We start from the raw sequence: 14,729 nt of genomic DNA, 5'->3' as shown, positions 1-14,729 counted from the left end.
TCGCCTTGATTAAGGCTCGGGGGGCAGCTCACCCTAAAATATCTTTAGAGAGCCGATTTTGTTGGAATCGGCTGTTTCTGCATTACAACTTGGAAACCAATGGCGACGCAGTTGGCTCGCTTTGGATGGGGCTCGGAGGGCGACTCGCCCGAGAGGTTCTTGGCTTTGGGAGCCGATATTGTTGGAATCAGCTGGTTCTACGTTGCAGCTGTTCTGAAGAATGATGCTTGGTTACAGAGTCATCAGTTTCGAGCATCCAAGCTGATTCAGCAACGGTTCGGGACTCTCTTGGGAACGTCCGCTCAAAATCAAAGGAAGCCGGTCTGCTGCGATCGGTCGCACCTCAGTGCTATCGTCATCGGCAGGGCTAGTTAACTTGGAAGTTAACTTGGAAGGATGACTGAATTAGCTTGTCTCGCTGGTCATTAAGCATTGGTTAGCAACCGTCAAGGTCAGATGAGGAAAATCGGTTGAGTCGGCATAAAGAACATCGGCAAAATCAAAAGAAATTTTTCATTGATAATAAGATTTCTTACAAAGAGGAGCCGATTGTTCAGCAAAAGGGACAGATTGCTACTGCTAATCTTATGCTAGTAGGTCCCTATTCTAAGGACTGTTGCCATCTTCGCCGTCGCTGAGGGAGCTGCCCTCATTGCTGCTGTCGTCGACGAATCCCTCGGTGTCTGCTCTCGTGACCTTCAGCGGAGGCTTCTTCCTCGTCATCATCATCGTCCTCGTCTGACCAAGCCCAGCCCCGGATGCGTTTCGCCGGCAGTTCGTCGGAGGAGGTGTCGTCCTCCTGTTCCTTCTTCATGTCGGAGGAGATGTCTTCGTCTTCGACATCCTCTTCTTCTCTTTTGGTGACGGATGTGAATTTACCCCGGAAGGGAGGGTCGTCGTCGCCGCTCTCCGCCTCCAGTGCTCCGTCAACCAGGTACCGGAGGTCATCTTCCCCGTCGGTTAGGGGCATGGCCCCATCTAACCAGACGAGGTCCTCACCCTCCGGCACGAAGTCGAAGTCCCACTCCTGCTTGTCCCAATGTTTGGGAGCCCGGCGGTTGTACGCCTCCATCTTGTCGTGCTCTGGGACCAACTCGCTTGAGGAAGAGGATTGGAGAGAGGCGGAAGACGAGGAAGAAGACGACATGGCTGAGGGAGATGAGGGTTTTTTGGTGCCGATGGCCGGAACAGAGAAAGGGGATGAAGAGGGTTAATCAGTCGGCACGGTTAAATAATGAGAAGCCTGGTGGAAATTAATGCCATTGCAGTTTCCGAGGAAGTGATGCCAAAGCTATCGAATTTCGCAGAGAAACTGGAAAGACAAGGCATCATGATGAGAATACTTGCGACAGTGCCGTTCTGCCACGACATGACCCTTCGAAGGAAAAAAGAGTGGTTTTGAAATTATCATTGCCAAAACCAGGGGGGCATGTGTTATCACCAGATTTTGGTCAAATCAGGAGGTGGGCCGTAAGAGAGATGGGCTTGGAAGATTACACGTGGAAGATCTCTGAAGCGGCCTTGCACGAGGAGTTTGGGCTGGATTGCCCGTGTATCTTTAATTATGGTAGATTGTATCTTAGATTAAAAGTTAGAGTTTGTATCGTGCACGGTGGGGATTATTCCCACGTTAGAAAGTCCCCTGGACTATAAATATGTATCTAGGGTTTATGGAATACACAACAACCAACGTTCAACCAACAAATCAATCTCGGCGCATCGCCAACTCCTTCGTCTCGAGGGTTTCTACCGGTAAGCAACATGCTGCCTAGATCGCATCTTGCGATCTAGGCAGCACAAGCTCCACGTTGTTCATGCGTTGCTCGTACTTGAAGCCTTGTTGATGGCGAGCAACGTAGTTATCATAGATGTGTTAGGGTTAGCATAGTTCTTCGCGTAACATGCTATCGTAGTGCAACCCTTGCATGTCTAGCCGCCCTCACACCTATCTTAGGTGTGGGGCGGCACCCGCTTGATCATTATTTAGTAGATCCGATCCGTTACGATTGCTCCTTGTTCTGCAAGGATTAGTTTAATATCTGCAATAGTTAGGCCTTACAAAGGGGTGGAGGATCCAGCGGCACGTAGGGTGTCGTTCGCTAGCCCTAAACAGGATGTTCGGGGATCAACCTCGTGTTGGTTTTTAGGCCTTGTTTAGGATCGGCTTACGATCACCGTGCGTGGCCGCGAGGCTCAACCGTGAGTAGGATGATCCGATTATGCGGTGAAAACCCTAAATCGTCGTAGATCTCATTAGCTTTATCTTGATCAAGCAGGACCACCATATATTCGTGCACCTCGTACGAATCATGGGTGGATCGGCTCCCGAGCCGATTCACGGGATAACCTGAGAGCCGATCGAGGCTCGTATTTAATGTTTACGTGTATGCCATGCAGGAAACTAAGCGAGGCATCTCCATCACCTTCCCGACCAGGTATAGGTCAGGTGGCACGCCCTTGCATCGAGCATCGGACGTGTGACCAGAAGGCTTTGCGGGCCGTCGCTCGGAGGGACCTCAGCCAGCCGCAGCTCTAGGTTGTTCCCGGCTCTACGGTGTTGCCCGTCGCTGCCCGCCGGTGGGTTTCTGACGACAACAGCTTCACAACCAGAGAGAATACATCATTATAATCAATACCTGGAATTTGGCTGAAACCTTTTGCTACTAACCTTGCCTTAAACCTCGGAGGCTCACTAGGAGACAAACCTTCCTTTCTTTTAAATATCCACTTACAGCGGACAGCCTTCTTTTGTTTAGGCAAGGGCACAACATCCCATGTGCCATTCTTGTCAAGCGATTGCATCTCCTCTTGCATAGCAGAAATCCACTTCACGCGGTCAACGGATGCAATGGCCTCAGTATATGTAACAGGTTCAGTACCATGCTCCACCTGTTCAGCACAACTCAAAGCATGAGCAACAAGATTACATTCTTGAATTAAACGAGGACGTGGACCTTTGTTACACCTCGGTCTATCAGCAGCAATGGAACTATTTGTTTGCTGCAAAACAGGTGGTGAGTGCTGAACAACAGTGTTATCATTTTCAGCAACATCATTTTCTTTCTCCTCCACGTGCTCCACCTGCACGCTAATCCTCTGTTGTTCATCATCAGAATTATCAGAAAAATCAACAGCATCAGTAACATCTGTAGATGAACTCTTATAAAACATAACGAGCCTCATTAAAGACAACATTCCTGCTATGCAAAACTTTCTTAGTTTCGGGATTCCATAACTTGTATGCCTTAACTCCCGAACCATAACCAAGAAACACACACTTAACAGCCCCGGGCTCTAGCTTTCCATTATCAACATGAGCATAAGCGAGTGCAACCGAAAACTCTCAACCGTGAATAATCAGCAGGTGAACCAGACCATACCTCAATAGGAGTTTTCTTATCAAGCGGAATACAAGGTGACCTGTTTATCAAGTAACGAGCGAGTGGAGGCTGCTTCAGCCCAGAAACGTCTATGCATACCAACATTAGACAACATGCAGCGAGCCTTGGAGATGATGGTTCTGTTCATCCTCTCCGCCACACCATTCTGCTGAGGAGTATATGGAATGGTGTGGTGCCTGACAATGCCTTCGTCGCTGCAATAATCATTGAAAACAGTAGAACAAAACTCCATGCCATTGTCAAGCACGAAGCAATTTAACTTTTTTTCTGTTTGCTTCTCTACCATAACTTTCCACTTTCTAAAAGCATCAAACACATCAGATTTATGTTTCGGAAAGAAAGGCCACACTTTTCTGGAGTAATCATCTATGATAGTAAGCATGTAATTTGCACCACCAAGAGAAGTCTTGCGGGAAGGTCCCCACACATCAGCATGCACATAATCTAAAATCCCTTTGGTGGTATGAACGGAAGCATTGAATTTAACTCTTTTATGCTTACCAAAAATGCGAGTGCTCACGGAACTCAAACTTACTCAAATTGCAGCCATCTAGCAGGTCTCTCTCGTGCAATTCTGCCATGCCATGTTCACTCATATGTCCAAGACGCATATGCCACGGATTAGTTTTACCAGGTTCATCAGGAATAACAGCAGCAGCAATACCAGACAAAGTGCTACCTCTAAGAACATATAACTTTGCAGAATTCATATCACCAATCATGTGAACGAGAGAACCTTTTGATACCTTCAGAACTCCGCGAGAACCGGAGTGTTTGTACCTGTCAACATCAAGGGTACTGAGAGAGATCAGATTTCTGGCCATGCCAGGTATGTGTCTCACATCTGTCAGAGTGCGTGTCATGCCATCATGCATCTTGATTTGAACGGAGCCAATGCCCACGATCTCACGTGGGTTGTTATCTCCCATACGCACAACATCTCCACTCTGCACAAACTCATAAGAACTGAACCAGTCTTTGTTACAGCAAATATGAAATGAACATGCAGAATCAAGGATCCACTCATCATTACCAGAAACACAACCAGCAAACACAACTAGGCAATCGCCATCAGAATTATCACTCGGAAACAACGAGCAGCCTTACCATCACCTTCAGATTTGTTTTTCGGTTGGTAAGTACCGTTTCTTTTCTCTTTGTTCTGCAACTTCCAAGCAATCATCAATATTGTGGCTAGTTTTCTTACAGTACTTGCAGAACTTACCATCTCGTCCCTTGGACTTTGAGTGACCTCTGTCGGTCTTGCTCTTATCTCTGTTGTAGTTGTTGTTTCGTTCTCGGTCCCGCCTCGGACCCGCAATGCTTCGCCTTAGATGACGAACCCTCTCGCCCGCACCATAGATTTCATCTTTTCCCTCTGTTGGAGGGCCTCATAAACTTCGGCAAGGGTTAGGTCATCACGACTGTATAACAAGGTGTCTCGAAAATTCGCAAAAGAATTAGGCAACGAGACCAACAGTATAAGAGCTAGATCCTCATCATCATATTTTACCTCCATGGATAGCAAATCAGAAACGATCTCTTTAAAGATCGATAGGTGATTCATCATTGACGCACCTTTTTGCAGCTTGTGAGAGAACAACTTCATCTTCATGTGCATCTTACTGGTTAGATCTTTGAACATGCAGATCGGTTCCAGTTTCAACCACAGCGCCGCTGCGGATTTCTCAGCCAGCACTTCCTGCAAGATATTGTTGGATAGATGAAGCTGAATTAATGAAAAAGCCTTACGGTCTTTCCTCTTTTCATCGTCGGTCCAGGTCTTGGCATCTTTCTTGCCAAAACCATCAAGAGCTTCATCTAGATCAGAAGATTGGGTAAGTATCGCCCTCATCTTCACTTGCCACAGAGAAAATCTCGTGGTGTAATCCAGCTGCGGTAGATCGAACTTCAAGGAAGACATGTCGCAAAACCCTAGATTGAAACACGGGCTCTGATACCACTTGTTATAAAAGCGACAATCAAATAACGAAGAACGAAATAAGAACACACGCAGGGGACACAAGATTTAACGTGGAAAACCCCTTCCAACACAGAAGGGAAAAACCACGGGCGCCAGCCAGCAAAACTTCACTATATCGGGAGGTGTTTACAAACGCCGTGGGTTATCTTATAATCTGATGAACCCTAGCCGGCGGCTTACAAGATGTATATATAGGCGGTGCCAATGATCCGTACCCCCCTTCGCAGGCGTCCCTGCAGGGCACGACGTATGGGCACTTCTGACTCCGCTACGCTTCGGCCCAAGCCTCCGGCGACGGGCCTCGCTCCGCTCGTCAGAAGTTAGCCTCCCTTTAGTATATGAATTTGGATCACAATACAACACTGTTGCCTAATGCTCCAGCTTTTATGATTGTCTTTCCATAATTTAGCAGCATCTGCTATTAACGGTGTGACTTATTCCTTTCCAAGAAGTTATGACTTATTGCATTCAGCATTACCTTTATCTATAATTTCTATTCCATAAATCATAAACAAAATAATCTATGATGTGTACTGGCAAGAGGGAGGAACTAATGAAAAAAATTAGTTTCCAGAAAGTAGTTTATGAGGGACCTGTAGTTCAGTTTTACGGCGTTGATGGCAACTTCTCTATACCTAAATACTAAACGTTCAACTACTTTTTTGCGCCTCCTGTTATCTTTCGCCGTTTGCATCACTTACTCCAGGTTGTTGTGGTGTTGATGGGGTGTGTGTTGTGGGTAAAATTCAACAACGTTGTTCCTAGGCTAGAATGTTAAACAACCCCAATCCCAATCCCTGGATCCGATCTCACGATACCAGGGGCAGGCGGAGGCCGCCGCCGTTGTGCTCCTCCTGCCGCTCACCCCGACCACCACTGCGGCAACGACGACGACAAGGATGGAGACAAGGCGGCAGCGCCGTCTCCAGTGCAATCCGGAGCGCGCCGTCCACGCCGCCGAACCGGCTATCCTGTGAACCTCTCGGTCCACGTCATTCACGCTGGGCTTCCCACCATTGATCGACTTCGCCTTTCCCGTCCCGATGCAGCGACCGCCCGCCCACGTGCCCTGGACCTTCCGCCGGCTCCCGGATCCATCTGCCTCTTGCAGCCGTCGCCAGCCCCCTTCTACCTCGAGGTATGAGTGGGTCTCGCCTCTAATCGCTAGATCCGCCTGAGGGTCTGGGACTAGCTACGACAAAGAAAAAACACTGCGCGAGGAGGATTTGATTCCCAGATGCGTGACTTGATTAGGCAATCAGCGGGCTATGCAATTTTTTTCTGGCAGCAGCGAGGTGCTGATTCGTTTGGGCGAACAGAAAACTGCTCGACAAAGAAAGCATAGCGCGCAGGATTTCTATTCATGCGGTGGGGAAACATATGATGTGATGCTGGTTTCTGAAATGATAGCATCCACTTAGCAGTTAGGCAGTACCATATTGGCCTCCCTTTGATTTAACTTCACGTTATGGACACAAAATATGCTTGGTGTATGTGGACTCGATCCACTGTTTTTTTTTCATTCATCTGCATTTGTCATCATTTTCTTTGTACTGCTTTGTTCATTACTCTGCATTTGTGTTCATTTTTTTTTAGAGAAACCTAGATTTTCAAAATATCATTCAATTTTATGTCATGTGTATGAACTATTCAGCGAACTAAGAGGGATTAATTTTGGCTTTTTGAACAGATTTTAATTAAATACTACTAAAGATAGGTCTAGGCCAAACGCGGCAGCAGAGTCCGGGTGAGAAACGGGGGGTGGAGACGATGCAGGAGAGGGCAAGAGATAGAGCGAGAGTGGAGTCGTCGGAGCTGCCGATGTGGGGTGAAACGGAGATCACCGGCGGGGATTTCTCGAGGCTGCACCACCGAATCAAAATCCTAGGCGCCGTGAATGTGGCCAGCTTTGATTGGCTAACTAAGGAGTGCTGGGTAGGTGGGGAAGATGCACGTGTCGCGACGGTGCATCGGAAATTGGCGAAGGCTCGTCTCGGCAAACAAGAAGCTATGGATATATGCGCGTCTAGCCGCAAGCCGTCTTCGTTGTTGTTCATGGAGTCCAACAGTATTCTACACACGAATGACATCCATTGAGGAGATCGCTTAAATAGCATCGGATGCCACACAAGCCTGATGGCTAATGTTTCCGCTCCGTTGACGACCCCCACCGACGCCTCCAATGACATAAGACTTGTTCTACCCGGTCAGTACCTGTATCCTCCTTTGGTAATCATCTATTTCCAGTTCTTTATGCATGCTCCGATGACATAAGTTTGCTGACCGCATTCTAGATTTATGTGATGATTTGCTTGTGTCAGGTGCAAAATCAGACAGATTCTCTATGGACAAGAATCTGGGGAAAAAAGGATCCCTACCCTACTGAATTATGTATGTTAAGATCAACACGGAAAATTTCTATTTCTATATATATCATATATCTTTAGTCTATGCATTTGCAGCGATAGCCTTCGAATTTACAATCATGTTGCTGATTTATTTCGGAAAATGGCAGGTCTCATATCAACTCTCCTGCTGATATTCTTTTTGGTCTAAGATTATATATAGGTTCAGATTATATCATTCTGCAGTGTTGTTGCCGAATGCTCCAGCTTTTATGATTATCTTTCCATAATTTAGCAGCATCTGCTATTAACGGTGTGACTTATTCCTTTCCAAGAAGTTATGACTTATTGCATTCAGCATTACCTTTATCTATAATTTCTATTCCATAAATCATAAACAAAAGAATCTATGATGTGTACTGGCAAGAGGGAGGAACTAATGAAAAAAAATTAGTTTCCAGAAAGCAGTTTATGAGGGACCTGTAGTTCAGTTTTACGGCGTTGATGGCAACTTCTCTATACCTAAATACTAAACGTTCAACTACTTTTTTGCGCCTCCTGTTGTCTTTCGCCGTTTGCATCACTTACTCCAGGTTGTTGTGGTGTTGATGGGGTGTGTGTTGTGGGTAAAATTCAACAACGTTGTTCCTAGGCTAGAATGTTAAACAACAAGGTGTATTCCTCTTAAGAACAAAGCTATTGAGGGTTATCTTTCGGATTAAGCATTAGATACTTGGTGTGTCTCTAATTCATAAGTAATTTAAATAATTCCACTTGCATCCATGTTCGGATTGGTTACCTCTTTCGAGTTGTTCTTGCTTCTTGTTTTATTATATATGTCAAATGCAAAAGATTGATAATTTCCTCTGTTTTTTAAGCCCGATTTAAGGTGTTGTTATACCATACAGAGGTAATGGACTATTACAGTGTAGTTCCCATCAGACTGATTTGTTTATTACTAATTCATATGTCTATTTGACTTTTAATCCCCGAAACGGTGCATACCGCAAATGGGTTGGTGTTTCGAGTAGTTCTATCTTGGTGTGAGAAACGGTGGACAGAGAGATTCTTAATCTGAATATAGTTGGTCTTTCGATTTGTTTTTCTATGCTTAAACCTGGCACTTTTATTCTATAGCCGAGGAGGTCCTTTTGATTGTAATGGTCCAAGGTAGCTCCATTTAGTCTTGAGTATTGTACTATTGCTCTTCTGCATCCTCTTTTTATTATTTGCATTTGACACTAAAGCGAAAAGTAATAGCTATTTCCTTAGGTTAGGCAAGAAAATTGTTGGGTAAATGATAATGGAGCCAATAAACTAATGTATTTGTTCTTCATTTTGAGCTTTGGGCAATTTTCTTTGGCCACTAAATCTCTGCTTGCTGGAATAGATAGATTGCTATTTTGGTGTCTTGTGAAGGACACATCTAGGGGTTTGTATTGTAACCTTATGTCAATCCTCAATCGATATTTGGAAAATTATATGTCAATGGTTACTCGCTTCGCTGGAAAAACGGTGACCTCTTTTCTTTGCGAACTCTTTTTTTAGTTACAAGATTGTTAAACAATGGCTGCTATCAATCAGGTTACACCTATATATCTATATCATGCAAACTTATGTCCTGGTAGTGGTTCAATGTAAAGAAATAGTGCAGTTCTTTTCTATCAGGATTTACTAACAATGTTGCAGCGTTCTCATTCCTGCCATTGGAGGCCATATTGTGTCACTTAGTTCAATAGAAGGATCGTAATTTCTATACCCAATATTAATCTTAAGTTGAATGAAGCAAAGTTTATAGAGGTACCATTGTAAATTTAAAGAACATGTACCCCTGTTTTTGCCGATTACTCATTACCACCAATGTAAATCTGTCTCACTGATTTTGTTGCTTGTAGTTCTATTTGTGATTAAAAAATAAATTTTGTTAATTTAATAAGAACCATTAAGGGTTTGTGAGAGAGATATCTCCTTAAATTTTACCAACAAGAGTTTTTTGCAAGTCAGGTTGATATCTTGGCTGGAGCGTTTGGAATCGGCCCTTGCAGGGGATGATGGCTGAAAAAAAAGGAGCCGGGAAGATGTCAAGGTAGGTGACGGTGAGGCTGGCGTTGGTGCCCTGGAGTGCACTCAGACTTTTTGAACTATCAAAGTCATAGTAGCATCAGGATTCAGGACACGGTAATGAGCCGTACTGTTTCTTCTTCTCTCCTACATGTTCTGTTCTTACACTAGATACATCTTTGACCCCATTGAAGTATATCATCTTCAGATTATGCTGAGTTGTATTACCTTCACTGGTTTAATGAAGAACTACAAGTGCGATTTCTTGATTTGCTATCACTTAGATTTATTTATGATTCCAGATTGATATTGCAATGTGAAATATTCCAAACTTTAATTGTGCAAATTTAAAATTTGATCACTCTGTGCTCAGATTTGGGGGTTGCCTACTATTTATAACCGGTACATACTACTAAGCAGATGCAGTTAGCCAGCTAGGAACCAACTATGTTTTAATTTGGATATTTAAGAAGGCATGATTTTATTATCAAATAGAATGAGTACCTTGTTTATGTATTGAATGAATTCTTACTATTACTTAATTTGTTGAAACTACATTTGTTTGGTGTTTTCTTACATTACATAATTTTCAATTTGAAGTAAACATTTGAAATTTATTTTCTTACTCTTGTTACACCTGAACATGGAAATTCTGTCATCTACCTTCAGTATGTGCATGCTTGGATTTGCTACCCAAAAGCAATAAGAATGCGCATTGAGTATATGTTGTTATGGTTTGGTAGACCAGTTGATTTTGCTAAATTTCACTAATACTTTTGTCTAAATACTGTCTCTCTACAGTGTTCCCTGATGGTTGGGTGCTTGCAGTTTCAGTTTTTGTTGGCATATCATGTGGAAAAATAGGGTCTGGGAAAATATCATGAGTATGCCACAGAAGGAGAAGCTGTCGAAGGGATTGACCGACCATGACACCAGCTCCTCCTCCCACCGCAGACCTCGAACATTCGAGAGCTCTGACACGCAGCCACTGCGCCGTGCATCCTGCCTACATGGATGTTCCTGCCATTTTTGTAAGTACAAGTTATTTCTGGAGGCAAACGTGCTGGAAAGAAGTGACAATCAAACTATCATCAACACATTGATTATATTTAGCATAAGTAACTGTTTTGGAGAAAAAATTGGTGGATCAAATAGCATTCAGATTTAGACATTTTGTGTGCATAAGAAAAGCTATGCATTGGTGGTTATTCCTATCTGTTATTTTACTAACTTGGCTCAGCGAAGAACTATCATAATGGGTTGTTGCTTGAGAGATGCATACCGTCCGCAAGTTTGTGCATTGCTGTAGTAATGATTGCTTCCATGTTTTATAAGGTCTTCTTTCACTGCTTTCTATTTTCCTCCTTTCTAAAGTTGTGTAATTTTATCTGCTTTCTACTTTCCTCCTTTCTAAAGTTGGTGGTTTATAAGCCTAACCTCAATAACATGACAAAAGTTGAGTTCATTAATTCACTTGATAGACGTAATAGAAATCAAATAATGTTGTATCTTTATCTGATCATTGCTACAGTTTGCCTTCTATTTGTTTCAGATTATATTTCTTTTATTGGATGCACAAATAACACTGCTCATTATATTATAAAGATATTTTTGCAAGAAAAATTCTAGAACCGACAATTAGTTTGGGAGTAATTAATAATTATAGAACTTCTGGAGAATACTTCTATTCGAGGTGCAAGACATTTTTACAAAAGGAGATGACTTTTGAGTTTTTCCCATGCAAGTTAATTATAGGTTTTTTTATTGGATTACTAGCTGAACATAATTCAATTTTAGTCTGCCCATGAGTTGGCTGTAATTTGGGTATGATGGTGCAAACTAATCAATGCAGCAGGCAATAGCGAATTCACAACAACAGCTAGGAAAGCAATAGTCTGCATTTCTCTTTCGTATCGACTAAAGAGTAGCAAATATATCAGTATACAACAGAAAAATTGTATGTAATGCAAAATCCAGCAGCAATGCATGAAGCGATCAACCCAGCTTGGTATAGCATCCCCGGCCGCCTGTTGCTCCTCTTCACCGCATCCCCGGAACTTCACTGCATCCCAGAAAGTCAACTATTCAGATTAAATACTTAAGATGATCTTATAGTTTTGAGATATTATGCGGCTATTTTTTCTATGATCTGTAATCTATGTTAAATGGCAGCTCCAGCAGCGGCATCGCGCGTGAAGGGCATGCGATGGTGAACACTCTCAAGTGTAAGTTGTTCTACATACCTTGGTTCAAGACTACCGTGGCAATTGCCACCTATCTAAATTCAAATATAGGTCATTCAGCTCCTGTTAAGATGATCAAGTAAGAGTATTACTGTGGCTGAAAAATAGGATCTCTGACTTTGTTATAGTCCACTAATAACTACCACTGGATGCAAAACTGGCTAAATCTCAAATTACCATGCTTTACGGTGTCCAGTGTCCGAGTCACCGAGTAAGAATACAGTGTATTCATGGGGTATATTCTTCTCCCTGTAATTCAGATTCACTTCAGGTTTTTGAATCAAAGATTGAGTTCTTCTGCTTAGTAAGTTTAAACCACTCTAGAAGCATGACTAACATGATAATAATGACTTGTTGCAAGATAAATGAACATGTTGTATATAAAACTCCGAGTTAACTGAACTTCTTATGTGCCAGCCATTACAAACAGTGGGGTGACAGGATGACAACAAGTTTTAGTCCCACTTTTAGTACACCAAGTTATTTTTAGCCCAGTCCCTTCTCATTCGACCCAAAACCAGCGTAAGAAAAAATAAGAGAACAAAAAAATGCTACAGTACATCATGTTGGCAAGGACATATAGTTATCTCTACTGGATTCTTAATAAGCCGCATCCTTGCTGCTTATATTGTGGTATCTATTCCTCCCCTGCAGGCCCTCTGCTGTATATTATACAAGGGAGATAAGCTGGAGCTCGGTGAGCTTGATATTACTTGATGAGAACATGATGTAATCTCTTCATGAGGGAGAGAATAACGTTCAATTAGTAGCAACAAAGCAGGGTTCATCAATTGTGGAAGACAAGTGTATGTAGTATGTACCCGCACCTGTAATATGTATTGATTATTCATTCGGCTTCAATTGGTTATTTGGTTTTTGTTTTGTTACATGAACAAGAAATTAAGACACTTGAGAGTTGAGAAGAACTGTAATTTGTATGCACCCATAGATTTCACAGGCCGTTGTTGACACTGACATTGAAGTTGTTGTTGTGCTAGAAGGAGTTGGTACCAAATCCTGAATGGAACACTTATTGAGACTTATTTCTGTAAGTGTTAGTTTTATATAGTATGGCAACACATTAATTCAAAGCAGTGTATGAACTATTGATAATACATAATGTGTAGTTGTCGTGTCTACCCATAACAATATGATGAGAAAAAATTATGAGTTTCTGTTGTGATAATCTATAGATTTTTGTATTTTAAAATCCTTAGTAAGATGGGCGTCTTCAAGATTTATGTTGATCTTAGAATGATGCATGACCTTAGTTAGCATGCATTTAAATTTCTCTATCGTTTTATTCTTTTAATAGAATAAAACATTTAGATCCTTCAAGCATCAAATGTATTGTAATGCTATCATAATTATGTGTTGCATGTTATACAAATTAATAACTTATCATAATTTGAATAGCGAGTATAGTTGAAAAATCATCTAAATATATCTGGGCTAGAGCTTTATTGATTTCTCTATGCATTTATGTGAGAAAAGAGACGCGCTATATTTCTTTCTCGCTGCTTCACATTCCGCATTCTGTTGCAATTTTTGAATCGATGCCGATTGAGGATTAACAAAGTAATTCTTGTTATTGATGCGCTTACACAATAAAAGTACCGCTAATATGGCATGAGCGAAATGGTACTAAAGGACAGAAAGAACACATGTTATCCTCAGAAGGTTAGTGAGAGGGATAAAAATGACATTGTATAGGATGGGGTATTAAAAAACTAAAAGTCACTGTGCTTGCGATGCCCGACAAGATGAAATTATTTTTCTCCATGGCAACACACGGACATTTATCTATGAATAACAAAGTGTTGTTTGGACTAATCAGAAAAGAAATATTCTTTCACAGCACCCTCGTTTTGTGAGACAATAATACATCTAAAAGAAGAAGTTGTTGAGTTGACAGTTACGACTGCCCGAAACACAGGTGTGGAACTTACTGCGAAAGAGTAACAATAAACAATGTTGTCTTGCTATTGTGTTCGGTATTATCATGATGTAGTACATTATGATATCTTTAATTTGCTTTGAATTTTCATAATAAGTTATGAAGTATATATGTGCATTGAGAAATAAAATTTGAGGACCCGTGGCAACGCACGGGCATTTGTACTAGTATACGTATAAGGCTGGTGCCAATGCACCACCCCACTCTCACCCGCCACGTCAGCTTTTTCCCTCACTCTCACCCCACTCTCACCCCACGGTGCCAATGCACGGGCTATAGTGCCATCTCTCACATCTCTCTCCTCCACATCACCATTTCTTTTTCACATTAAGTTATTTCACTCGATTTTGTTTAGACATTCAAAATAATGCAAGAAAATTATTTTATTCAACTTAAAATGTTACCGATTACGTAATAATTAATAAAATTGCATAATAAATATTAAAAATTATATAATAAATAAAAATTCTACTCGTCTTCCTCTTCTTCCTGCTCCTCCTCCTCGTCGTCATCATCTTCCAGACCAAGCTCTTTTTCCACCATCTTGATGGCCTTCGAATGTTTGCGCTTTTCTGCTTCGTTCATGTCGGCGGTTGATCGGTCTTTCATTTTGTTCCATTGCTTGAATAGCTTAGCCTTCACTAAACCCTTCATCATGTTCCTCATCGCGAAGGATTTACTTTCTACCTCACTGCTTGATGAGGTTTCCTTCCCCTTCCTCCTACCCTTACGTGTCGC

The 14,729-nt window shown here is 42.2% G+C and overlaps 1 long non-coding RNA gene across 3 annotated transcripts; it reads left to right on the top strand.

Moving 5' to 3' along the window:
- The first annotated feature begins 6,137 nt into the window (after positions 1–6,137).
- Positions 6,138–13,098, top strand: LOC124701223. Of its 3 annotated transcripts, none has more exons than XR_007001943.1 (6): positions 6,138–6,523; positions 7,076–7,591; positions 7,707–7,776; positions 7,901–10,822; positions 11,964–12,016; positions 12,689–13,098. It is a non-coding gene; the product is annotated as an uncharacterized LOC124701223 (long non-coding RNA). The 3 variants fall into 3 exon arrangements; XR_007001944.1 differs by having other exon boundaries at positions 7,076–7,776; positions 7,901–9,530; positions 9,735–10,822; XR_007001942.1 differs by having other exon boundaries at positions 7,076–7,776.
- The last annotated feature ends 1,631 nt before the right edge of the window (positions 13,099–14,729 follow it).

This window comes from Lolium rigidum, chromosome 3, assembly GCF_022539505.1.
Source record: "Lolium rigidum isolate FL_2022 chromosome 3, APGP_CSIRO_Lrig_0.1, whole genome shotgun sequence".
Taxonomy (NCBI): Eukaryota; Viridiplantae; Streptophyta; class Magnoliopsida; order Poales; family Poaceae; genus Lolium; species Lolium rigidum.
This window is presented reverse-complemented; position numbering and strand designations above follow the sequence as displayed.